This window comes from Anastrepha obliqua, chromosome 2 (assembly GCF_027943255.1).
Source record: "Anastrepha obliqua isolate idAnaObli1 chromosome 2, idAnaObli1_1.0, whole genome shotgun sequence".
Classification (NCBI taxonomy): Eukaryota; Metazoa; Arthropoda; class Insecta; order Diptera; family Tephritidae; genus Anastrepha; species Anastrepha obliqua.
Window position 1 is genome coordinate 49,490,748 of NC_072893.1, and position 13,399 is coordinate 49,504,146.

A 13,399-nucleotide genomic window follows, 5' to 3' on the forward strand; every position below is an offset into this window, starting at 1 on the left:
AGAGAAAGAGAAGAGAGAGAATTTTCTGCTTCAGTTTGGATACTTTGTTTGATATTTACGGTTTCTTTGCATGTGTAATTGTTAGCTATGCTGGCGAATGGGGCTGATGAAGAGTTGGAAATTTGGTGGTATTTGCGCTTTGTGAAGCTTTACGAATTGAACATTTATTGTCTGTTTGCATAGTTAGCATAGAGAGGAAAACTAAAGATGCTAGAGAGAAATGCCAAAGTATTATGCTGAAAACAGTGAACGACGTAAACGCAGTCCCCTGTCAGCTGTTACGATCAAACTAATGAGAACCCCATGTAAATGAAAAATTCCTTTCTTCTGTATCGTAGTATCGTAGATTTTATTTCAGGATTTTTAAAAATTCCCGTAAAACCCTGTCAGCCGATTGCTCTCTCACCACAAAGTGTTGCGAAGCAGTACATTTCGATATCATTTACAAAATAAACTAAGAACAATTATAATTTTTATTGAAATAACTTAAAAACACTGTTGAATAATGTTAATTATAGATAAATGAACTATTTTCATTTGTTGGTTCTTGGCTTTGGTTTATTAAACAATGAAAAATTGTAACTGATAACGCGGAAGTGTGAAAAAGTGTGTAAGCAAAAATATCAATGGCAACATTGTATAGCTACAACCAAACACATACACACATACACACCGATGTATTGTGTAAATATGTAACTAAAAGAACGCAGTTGTTCTCTAAGGGATGAGTTTTTGTGCTCGTTAGGGGCTGCGGTAAGGGACTGCGTACGTCGTTCAGATGGTAGATGCATTATGGAAATAATAAAGAGATGGCACCTATCGTGGTACCGTTACTTTGTTCCCAGCAAATTTGACAATGAGTGACGTCGATATCCCGTAAAGTATCGATCAAATAATTTGAAATTTATGCTCGTGTGAGTCACAGTGTGTTAACAATGGAAGTCTACAAAAAGAAAATTCAGTACGTTTTACAGTTTTTCCTTTATAAAGGCAAAAAGACGAAAATGTAAACCAGGCCGCTAAAATAGTGAATGCTATTTTTTTGATGCTAAGGATAAAATCACAGAAATGATCGAATTTGACTGGCACTTTAGTAATCGTAGCATCGCCCAAGAGCTAAAGGTCGACCATAAAACAGTTTTACGCCATTTGCTCAAAGCCGAATTCAAAAATATGATCGATGTTTATGGCATACCAATTAACATCAAAAAAGATGAGGGATTGAATTTTAATCTGCGAAGCCTTGGCCAAGCGAAATGAAATCGACCCATTCCTCAAACGGATGGCGACTGGGTGTGAGAAACGGATCACATACGACAATATTGTGAAAAAACGATCGTGGTCAAAGGCTGATGAAGTAGCTCAACCGGTGGCCCAACCAGGACTAACGACCAGAAAGGTTTTACTGTGTATGCGGTGGGACTTGAATGGAATCATTTATGACAAGATACTTTCGTATGACCAAACACTAAATTCAGATCTCTACTGCCAACAGCTGGAGACTTTGAAGCTAGCGTTTGACCAGAAATGACTAGAATTGGCCAACAGAAGAGGCCTTGTCTTCCATCACGGTACTTCACACACGTCTGTAGCGACTCGCCAAAAATTCCAGGAGCTTTGTTGGAAGTTTTAATGCATCCACTTATAGTCTAAGCCTGGTAACAATTGATTATCAGCTTTTTCTCTCATTGCAAAACTTCCGGAGTGATAAGAAATTGGCATCAAGAGAAGTTTGTGAAAATCGATTACTAGAGTTTTTCGGTAATAAAAACCAGGACGTCTACGAGAGAGGCACTTTAAAATGGCAGCAAATTATGCAAAAAAATAACGTTTTGAATTTTACGCAAAAATAAAGTATTCTTTTTCCCAAACTAATATACAAGGTGAAGCCCGAAATAAACAATACTGGCGTCATAAAAATGTTTTTGTTCTGTGCTATCTTTTCAATGAGTTAGTGCGTTAAGTTACATCCCTAGCTGACCTTCAGTGGAAGCTTGGTGACATTCGGTTCAGTGAAAGCGAAGTTATTGCGTCTAAAAGGTCAATATGTTTGCGTCATCGGTTCGAAAATGAGTTTCAAAAAAGGAACTAATATCAAATTTTGTTTCAAAATCGGTACAACGTTTACCGAAACATTTGAATTGATGAAAAAAGCTTATGGCGAGGATTTTCTATCTCGTGCCAAAGTTCATGAGTGGTTTACACGTTTCAGAGATGGTTGTGAGGTCATAAATGAGAATGAAGATACGGGCCGCCCAAAATCAGTAAACACCGAAAACTTCATAGAAATTGTTTGTAAATTTATCAAAAATTAACAGAAATCATCTTTGAAATTCATGGAATCGGAGTTGAATATTTCCAAAACATTGATTTATCGCATTTTAACTAATCATTTGGGCTTACGAAAGGTCTGTGCACGTTTCATTCCACACAAGTTAAGTGAGGAACAAAGATTTCTCAGGATTCAACATTTGAAAGATCTCATTAAAGAGTCGAGAAAAGACGAAAACTTCCTTTAAAACATTGTATATGGTGATGAAACATGGCGTTCCCAATTTGACCCTGAAACTAAGCGTCAAAGTGCCGAATGGAATGCCAAAGACGAGCCATCACCCAAAAAATCGCGTTTGGAGAAGTCAAAAATTAAGTCGATGGTCATTTGTTTTACGATTCCAAGGGAATTGTCCACAAGGAGTTCGTGCCAATGGGCCAAACCGGCAATGCAATTTTCTATCTTGGCGTTTTGAAGCGTTTCGCCCTGAATACCGTGAAGGAGAAAGCTGACGCTTATTGCATGATAAAGCACCATCTGATCGACTCACTCTTGTGATTGATTTTTTGACTAGAAATCGCATTTTAGCCATCAATAACTCACCGTATTCGCCTGGCGTGGCTCGGAAAATTGCATTTGGCCATGAACGGAAAATTGTCGTTTCTATTTTAGCTCAGTTTTTTTTATTCTGGACTACACTTTGTATGTTCCATACCTTACAATGCTTAATACACCTTAGACACCTGTCGAAGAGTAAGGATATGTGACAAAATATTTAACATGACAGGGCTTCTACCCAAAATTTGCAAAAAAGGTTCGCTTTTTTTCTATTTAGTTCGTTTCAAGAAGCTTTCAATCTTTTCGCCACCGTTCCTTCTGATCTCATAAATTCTGTGATTTCTTCGGATGCTCCACCAACCTGCAGTTCTCTAGTTTGTTACTTAATGCATCAGCCAATTAATTTCCTCTCCACAGTAATTAAGTGCAAGTTTATTAAATTTTACTATCTCTGACTTTTTGCTTCAAATCAATCCAGGATACTTCTTACATACATAAGTACATAGTTAGCACTTTAATTAAATTATTTTGTGGATCAACTTAAAGTTAACGCTTATTTTTTAGACTCACCCTAATGCATGGTACACATGTTCATACAGATATACCAAGTAGTAGTAGTTGCCTTATTTACAAGCTTCCATTACAATGAAATTTACTAAAAACTACGAAGAGAGAAGTACGGAAAAGAAAGCTGAAAAATTTGCGGTAAATTCTTGGCCTTAAGATCAGAAGGCAAGTGCTAGGAAATGGGGATTAAATGCTGCCAAATTCCGAGTTTTCTTAAAACGCTGTGTAATGCGTGCTACTGTGTCTACAAATGTAAGCCCTCCTCTACGCATGCATGACTTTCTGACTCTTAGGCCATTGGAATTTGCTCAAATAATTCCAGCTGCTTTTGATCAAATACGCACGTAAATGAGTGTTTTTTGTTTTTTTTTCCTTAGGTGGCAAAATATCTCTTTTATGTTTAAAGAAATTTCGTAGTTCTCTTTTGATTTATAATTTGCTGCATTTGATCGATTCGGCGTAAGAGGTAGCATTGCAGCTTGTTTTTTTAAGAAAAAAGTTGCAAATTATTAATGGATTGAAAACATGCGACGTTGCCTTGTTTGAGCCCCATGCATATTTTGCATTGCAAAATCTTCGAAGCGCTACGAGTCGTGTGTCGAAGAGTTGTTAGGCATTTCTCAACACTGATTCTTTTTGCTCCGGAATACATATCGAGTTTGTTGTTTGAATTCCTTAGAAAGACTGTCGGAAGTTGCAAATTTTGCGTATAAGTGCCTTTTAATTTTATTACCTGGAGCATTTTTAACTTTCTTTTCTTTTGGTGCGTAATGCAGTTTGGGCAAAAAGTAAGGTGAATTTGGTTGTAAAATGAAAAATTTTTATTTATTCTTGTAAATCTATTTCATCCCCTTCAAAATAATCCCCTCTCGATGAAATACACTTATGCCAACGATTTTTCTAATCCCCGAAACATGCCAAATAGACCATTTCCGGTATAGCCATCAGCACCTTCTTCGATTCAGCTTTTATCTCCTCAATTGACTCGAAACGTGTTCCCCGGAGTGGCCTCTTGAGTTTTGGGAATAGCCAGAAGTCACACGGAGCCAAATCAGGCGAATACGGTGGTTGCGGAACGATATACGTGGAAATTTTGGCGAAATGGTCACGAAGAACGAGTGCAGTGTGAGACGGTGCATTATCGTGATGCAAAAACCAAGAGTTGTTGGCCCATAATTCTGGTCTTTTTAGACGAATTGCTTTACGTAAATGACGCATAAGGCCCAAATAATATTCCTTATTAACAGTTTGGCCAGGTGGAAGGAATTCATAGTGCACCACACCACGAAAATCGAAAAAAACTGTCATCATGACCTTTACTTTTGAACGACTTTGACGTGCTCTTTTCGGTCTGGCCTCGCCTTTAGCACGATATTCGCTTGATTGGTCGGTTGTTTCAGGGTCGTAAGCATAAATCCAAGTCTCATCTCCCGCAATGATGCATTTGAGCTTGTCCTGATAGTCTGAAAGCATTGTTTCACACACATCAACGCGACGACTTTTTTCCAAGAAATTGAGAGTTTTCGGTACCAAACGAGATTTGACTTCGTAGGCCCAAATGGTTTTTCAAAATGGTTTTCACAGATCCTTCTGATATTCCGATCATATCAGTAAGGTCTTTAACAGTCAACCGACGATTTTTGAGCACTAACTCCTTCACTTTATTGACGTGTTGGTCATCTGTTGACGTCGATGGTCGTCCAGAGCGCTCCAAGTCATCAACACGTTCTCGACCCTCTTTGAAGTCTTTGTACCACTTATAAACATTTTTCTGCGACATGGTCGAATCACCAAATGCCTTCTGCAACATGCTAAACGTTTCTGCAGCCGAAATTTCATTCCGCAAACAAAAGAATAAAATAACTAGAGCGAAATTTTAATCCCGCGAAGTTTGACAAATAAATTCACCTTACTGTTTGCCCACAATAGTAAATAACCAACATTTTATATACCTTCGGAGGTTTGCTATTGCCTTCTAGTTGTCCACGATATTCGATGCAGTTTTAATATGGAATGTATGAGAAAACCAAGAATGAAGTTTATAGTGAGGCTTTTTGGAGTCTTTAGCAGGTTAGGCTAGATTACGCTTACGAGCGATTTCATCTCAAGTGGTACAAGTATTTTGTATTTCGGCAATGGTTCTTCCAAAATGTGACTCATTTGTATGTTAGGCCGAGTATAATAAAATGTAAGCAGAAAGAATTAGAAAAATTTTAATAATTTGGATATTTATCCATTTGAAAATTTTGGTATAGAGGTTTGAAAGTGAAATACCTTTGATAATTTTTAACATTTATATTTTTTTTGTTTAACATAATATACTTTATAAACTACTATACTATACTATATACTTTATAAATTTTTGTTTCGAGTAAAATTGAATATTTTTGTCTAAAAGAGTTTTCTTGCCATTTTTGGAAAAAAAAATTTTCTGGAAAATTTGTTATTATTATAACTTTTTTAAAACTATTATTATAACTTTTTCCTTCCAATGCTTTCTTGTGAGACATTGTGCATTCATTCCATATGATAATTTGACACGCTTGGAGTACTTTTCCCATTCCAGAGTTTTGCTAATGTTGCATGCTGGTGCCTCAGTGTTTTGCAGATGCAACGGCAGTTTCAATGCCGAATGCGCTGTTCGGCCACCATCCAAAAGAGTCGCCGCAATTCCAGATGATGCAATAGCCAGTGCAATATTATTTTGTGATCGTATGGTTGCCAAAATTAGAAGAAAAGTCTTGCCTGTACCACCGGGCGCATCTATAAAAACAGTCCATCGCTTTGTTCTGTGATTGCACGCATAATTCTATCAAACGCAATGCGTTGTTCTGGAATCAACTGCGGAAGATTTGTTCTAACGAATGTCCCCAGTTCGTCAGAATCATAGTGTGTTTACCGTTGCAAACCACTATCGAAAAGGTTGGTTGCAGGTCGGTTTGAAGCAGGCATTCCCAGTTGCACCAGTGTCTTGTTAGCGATGTCTTCAATCAAAATCAATGTCTCATTATACACGTTTGGTGTGAATTGAATGTCCGGATTTCGATTCGCAGCGCAGAAATAGTAGAATATCTTCACTCATGTAGTCCATAGTTATATCTATGAACATGTCATATACGTTTCCTTTGTGTAAAAATACATGGTCATACTAATTTGTATGGCAATCGGTTGAACGGGGCAGAAGTTGCTACTCTGCAGCGCCACCTGGTGGCGAGTGGTAGCAATGAGCATATTCTACAAACCTTCTCCGTGGAAAAATACATATATATATACCAATTTTTATAATAATAGGCTCAGTAGTTTTTGAGTTCATCGATGACATACAGACAAACATTCATGCTTATATAAATATAAGTATAGATTATATTATTATACATTTTTTAATTTATTATGATAATTTTTCAAACTATTATTATAACTTTTTTTCTATTTAAATTACCAAATACACATGTACATCTTTTCTAAAGACTTCTATAACTGAATCATTAAATTTGATTTTTTCTTTCATTTTAGGTTATGTGTAAATGGTTAAAAGTTCTCAAGCCCTTGCCGCTCCATCTAGGAAATTATCTTATTTGAAGGCCATTTCCCGTATCCTTAATGGCTATGAAAGATTCGAGCTTCAATAATGTGGAAAGAAATTTTGAAAGTTAAAAATTGAAGTTGGAAAAGCATTTTGTAGTAAAAATTGTGAAAATAATTAAACTGAAGTGCTCTCTGACTTTTAAGAATCGAATCAGAAAATTTTGACTTATAGAGGGTGGTTAAATTTCAAGGGCCGATAATGAATGTGAACCACACCTAAACGTCAACGACACCCTTGGACTTCTTTCTTTGGGGTTATTTGAAAGAAAAAGTGTACGTCGATAAGCCAACAACAATTCAATAGCTAAAGGATGAGATAATTCGGCACATTAACTGCATAGAACCTCAATTATGCCTCAGCGTCATCGAAAATTTGGACCATCGGATGGAGGTGTGCCGCCGAGACCGCGGCGGCCATTTGGCCGATATTTTGTTTCATACCTAATTGAGTCATGCGCAAAATCTAATCGAAATCGAAGACCATTTTTCAAGAAACTTCTACTTCTTGTTACATTTAATATAGAATAGTTGTATACATACAGGGCGACGCAAAATTATTCTTTAAATTTTTTTTTGAAGTTTACTAAATGAAAAAAAATTAAATTTGTGTAGTGGAAATCTTTATTTTGACTTTTACGCACTGCTTGTCTGTTTGTAGAGTGTAGCTGCGTGGTTCACACGTGTCAGATATGATTGACGTGCGACACCGTTTGCAAAAATTGATTAGGCTGATTGATTTTGCGCCAACTTGTATGATATTCGCATTTATATTTAGATTTTTAGTATTTTTTAGTAATGAATTGAAAATTCCAACTTTCAAATAGTTTTTCTTATTTTTCCTTTTAATTCCTGTTGAGTTTTTCCTTTAAAATTTCTACAGCCTTGCATCCATGCTGTATTAATCACATTTTTCTTATTACTTTATGCTTTACTTACAGTTAGCTGGAATTTCGTGCTGAAATATACCATTAAGTATGGCCATAATTTGACTTCGTATATACGAGGGTGAAAAGTTATTAAAGTCCATGCAAAAATAAAGACGACTTCAGGGATCCCGGTGGTTTAGAGCTCAAAAATTAAGGGTGTTTTCAGGAATTTTTTTACAATAAAAAAATGAGAAAGGATATTTAAATTTTTTAGCATTTCTATTTAACTTCTTTTACGTAAAAAAATTAACGACACAATTTTTTTTTATTTTAATAATTTTAAAAGTGGCGCTGAAGTTGACCCTCGCGAAAAATTGAACCTAGATGGTATTGTCCATTTTCTGCATTACTGTAGATATGTCCCGCTACTAGAATAAAACAAAAAATACAAAATGGCGCGGTTTTGAATTTGACACTCTAAAAAGTGTTTTTTTTTCAGTTTTTTGATGCTAGTACGGGCGATAACCATTGATGTTGTGAACAAATATGAAATGACGATTCGGTTGAGTAGTTTTTTTTTTTACCACACCAGGCCGAAAAAAATAGTTTTGAGAGTGGATAATACTACCATTGATGCCGCCGCGTGAAGAATCTGGCTCTACCTGCTAAAACGGTTGTAGAATCGAGAATACTGGGATATCCTTCCAAAAATTTTACAGTATATTCTTAAAAGCCTATACTTTCGATGTATCAAAAAACAAAAAATCGATTTTTTGAAAATTCTAGACCCGAGACCCCTAAATTGTTTTGGGGCAAACTTTTCGCTTTTTGACATAGCCTACTTTTATGCTTATACCCCTCCTCATACGCTGTTCTACTTTATTGATCTCTTCCGCATGATAGAATTTGTCCAAGTCTGAAAAATAGCCGAACGTTTCAGCAATTATCTTTTTCCCTCGCCAGCCATTCTGTAAATTGGGGAGTAAATAAAAGTCCGATGGATCCGAAGGAGCTAAGCCTGGCGAATAGGGGAATGTGAAATTAATTGAAACGCTATTTTCATTGATTTTGCGACCACAACTGCTAGGCCTTGAGTTAGTGCATTTTCATGATGGAAAATGAAAATCACTAGCTTCACTCGACTTCCTCGATTCAAACGAATGCCAAATACAAAGTGATATACCAATTTAGCTGAAACTTTGTGTCTGTTCTGCCAAGAGATGCTAATAACGAAACATAGCCTCGATACACCGCCTCTGACTATTTACAGACTTTTCAAACGACCCTTTTTGGGGCCTGCATAGCTGCGAGCTCTTGTAATATTATACAATTTATTATTATTATTATTATTTATTAGGAAATATATATACATAGGTATATTAAACCTAATTGCATATAAGAGTACTAGCTACAATAGCCATCGGCCCCGAATATATTTATAAGTAAGTTCTTAGTATTAAAATTATATTAAATTACGCTAAATTAAGTTACATTCTACTAAAACATTAAAAATTTTCAAAATATTTACATAGGATGGTGTTCTTAGCAATTTTTGATACTGATTAGTAATAAAATGTTTTTGTCTAATACTCACTAAAACCAAACAAGTGTTGAATATATGATCGACGGACATAATATTGCTGCAAAAAGGTTGCAAAAGGCATGTTGGTTTTGGACTTCCGGTGAGAAGATGTTGGTGAGTTATTAGCGTATGCCCGATCCTTACTCGTGTGAAAATGGTTGCTTGTAGACGAGTGATATTGCTGGGGTAGAGAAGTTTATCGCGAGTTGGGTTAAGGTTGGAGTATCGATGCTGGTAATTTTTCCATTCTGTGAGTCGCTTTTGGTGGGAGTGTTGACGTAATATTTTCTCCAGGTCGTTATAATCGTTTGTCTCATATTGAAAAGTAGGCGCTAATCCAAAGTATTTCGCTGCGGTATCAGCTTGTTCATTACCAGGAATTCAGGAATGCCGACATGGCCAGGTACCCAGAGCAAAGCAACTTTTTTCCTATATTTAATGCAAATGTCACGGATCTTGACTATTTTGAACTGCGTTTAAGCAGGAATAACTATCCGAACATATAACGAATTTGCCCTTTTGATGAATGACATATTCTAGAGCTTTGTGTAGAGCAAAAGCCTCGGCAGTAAATAGCGGAGGGAGGCAGTATATCACCTCTGATGGTACTGCCGTTCGATGAGGTAACTGCAAAGGCAGTGTTTGTTGCTTTAGAGCCATGTAAAAATAGTTACAAAATTTTCATGTTTGTAGTTATTGATGATTTCCAAAAATTATAGAATTTAATTTATATACATATGCATGCACATATACATACATGGCTTTTTCTTAAAGTACTTCGCCCTTCAAGTTATACAAAAATGCAGTGTTTTTCTCATTCATTTTACCTCAATGAGTATACTAGTATGTGTGCCTAAGTATGTATATATGTTTGTGCCTCCCATTCATTTTATTTCTACTTACAAGATTTATTCTTTCACGTAGTCGTTTGTTGCATTTGAGTTCATGAACTGCCGTTTTTCGCAGACATTTTTTATCTCTTCACCCATCGTTTCTGCTGCTATGAACAATGCAATTTACTACCTTTGTTAATATTTTATATATTATATGTATGTATGTATGTATGTATGTATGTATGCATGTACAATATGTATGTATGTGATATGGGGTAAGGTATAACTCAGCTAGTCTCTTTATTGCTCTTCCTTTCATTCGGCCGTTCTAGCAATACTCTAGTCCACTCCAGTCCATGCCGCAGCAACGCTCATTGTTAATAGAGCATTTTGATTTATAAACGCGTTAAAATTATTACCTTGCACCTTGGTGACATTGATTTAGCGCGTCTGCCCATTTCTTCTGCATTCCACCTGTGAAGTATGCGCACTTATCCATGCACAACTCCTGTGATGTGATTTATACATATACATATACATGTACATTTACATGTACCATACATATACATATCTACACTATATTTAACTATGCACATAACGAGGCAGTACCTATGACTTCTGGGACATGTTAGCAATGAGTGAGGTTAAGGGCATGAGTGTATTTATATGTTATGCGGCTAAATCACAGCTCCAGCAGAGATCACTCGATTTGTCATGCTTAGAATGTAGGTAATTCTCGGTAATGAGTGGTTACTCTGTACCAGTCTAACCAAGGCCTACCTAGTTTGGTGATACCCTAAATTTTGCCATCGATATCGCATAGTTGTAGGTTCGTTAAATGCGATCTCTAAATTAGCTCAAACTACTTAAAGGGAGAGTCATGTAAAGTGGGTTGGTTGGAAGGGGCCTGTAAAGCGGTGGCTATAATCGTGCGGTAAATCTTAGATATGTTGGAATTTATTTTGGATAAGTAGAGTGTAACGTGATAGAATATTCACAAGGTTAATTTTTTATTTATTTTTAAATTTTTTTCAAATTTTGTGTGTTTTTGGGCTTCCAATAAATAGTTGAAATTTTTTTCTTAAAATAAGACATAAGGGTGGGTTGATGGGTTTTCAGATCCAAAAAACAAAAAACAGTTTTAAGTATTTCCTTTTTCAGTCAAAAAAAAAAAAAAATTAAAGTGTTTCCTTTAAATAAAACATAAGGGTGGGTTGATGGGATTTTAACCCAAAACACAAATAGCTAAAATTTTTTTCTTTAAATTAAGAATAAGGGTGGGTTGGTAAGTTATCAGGTCCAAAAAAATGAATTTAAGTTGTTTCTTAAAAAAAAAAAACACGAGGGTGTGTTGATGGGTTTACAGGTCCAAAAAACACAGTTTAAAGTTTTTTCTTTAGATAAAAGATAAAGGTGGATTTGTGGGTATTCAGGGTCCCAAAAGTATACCTATATCACAATACCTTAACTTACTCTACTAATAAGTACAACAAAACCTTATTTAATCACCAAAAGAGAGTAAATAATTAAGAAAGCAGTAGAATCATAATGAACTCACATCTCACTTGTCTGTCTCTATCCTTTAAATCCTCTCCCTAGGCTTTAAGTACAATATTGCCGTTCCAATCCATGCAGTTGTTATTTTTGCACGCTAATAAAAATACATGTATTTCCAAAGGGCCAACAAGCCTTATTTTTCACATAGACATATAGGTACATATGTGCATATCCCTACGCGTGCATTTACAAATAAAATATATAATATATCCACAATATATGGATTTGCACACAACTTTTGCTTCAGCCGTAATAGCCACTTGTTACTGCGCATTGAGCGTCAAACGCCTGGAAAACATTTAGCCATTTTTTTAGAATACACAGATGAGCAGCAAACGTTTTTTTTTTTGCAAACTTTAAAGTGCATTCAACATTTATACGCGAACTCATGCACTACCACTTGCACCTGTAAATTGAAACTTTCGTTTCAGCGAGCAACTGAAGTGAACTATCGAAACCGGTTCTGGACTGTGGTTTTTTCCGGCACATACAAACTAGTCAAAAAGAGGACAAAGTAACTGAGGCGCCAAACTATGTTTCATCTTAAATTTTTTTATTTATTTATTTATTCATGTAGTACAAATAAGACTATGGTGTTTTAGAAGTACTTAAACTTATATAAATTTTCACATGAAAAATTTCAGTAATCTAATTACATTAAAGTTGTAATATATATATAATATAATATATACATTAGGCCGGGTCGATTTGTGGGGAGACAAAAAAATCGCCCATTGCTCTGTGAAATTCATATTCTAGGGATCAAAATAAGAAACTTCGCCGAAGGAGCCATACCTCTAAAACGAATTCTGATGTCCCCCAATTTGTAAAGGCCAAAAATGGTGATATTTTGAAATGATTGTATGAGGAACCCCCCAGGGGAGTTCCAGGGGGTGTGCCACTGGCATGGGTGGATCGGCCGTCCAAAGTTAGTGGGGATCGGTCATACATTTGGACTCGATTGGAGCACTCTAAATGTTTCAAAGTGGGATTTTCCGTTCGACTCAAATTTGGGGACATCAGAATTCGTTTTAGAGATATGGTTCCTTCGGCAAAGTTTCCTATTTTGATCCCTAGAATACGATTTTCACAGAGCAATGAGCGATTTTTAAATCGACCCGCCCTAATATACATATACGTATACCCTTTTTGGGTGTTTGGCCGAACTTCTCCTCTTATTTGTGGCGTGCGTCTTGACGTTGTTCCACAAATGGAGGGACCTACAGTTTAAAGCCGACTCGGAACGGCAGACATTTTTCATGATGAGCTTTTTCATGTCAGAAATACACTCGGAGGTTTGCCATTGGCTGCTGAGGGCCGACCGCTATTTGAAAAAACTTTTTCTTCATTTTGATGTTTTACCGATATTTGAACCTACGCTTCTCTGAATACCGACTGGTAGTCACGCACCAACCCATTCAGCTACACCGGCCTCCAGTCTGCGTTACCAGTCCCAAATTTAGAAAAAAAAAATCTTTTAAAGAATTCACCATATAAGGGAAACCACGGGAAAGCCAAGCCGCGGACCAGTTACCACAACCAATTTATTACAAACCAATCGATTTTTACTGCTAGGTTA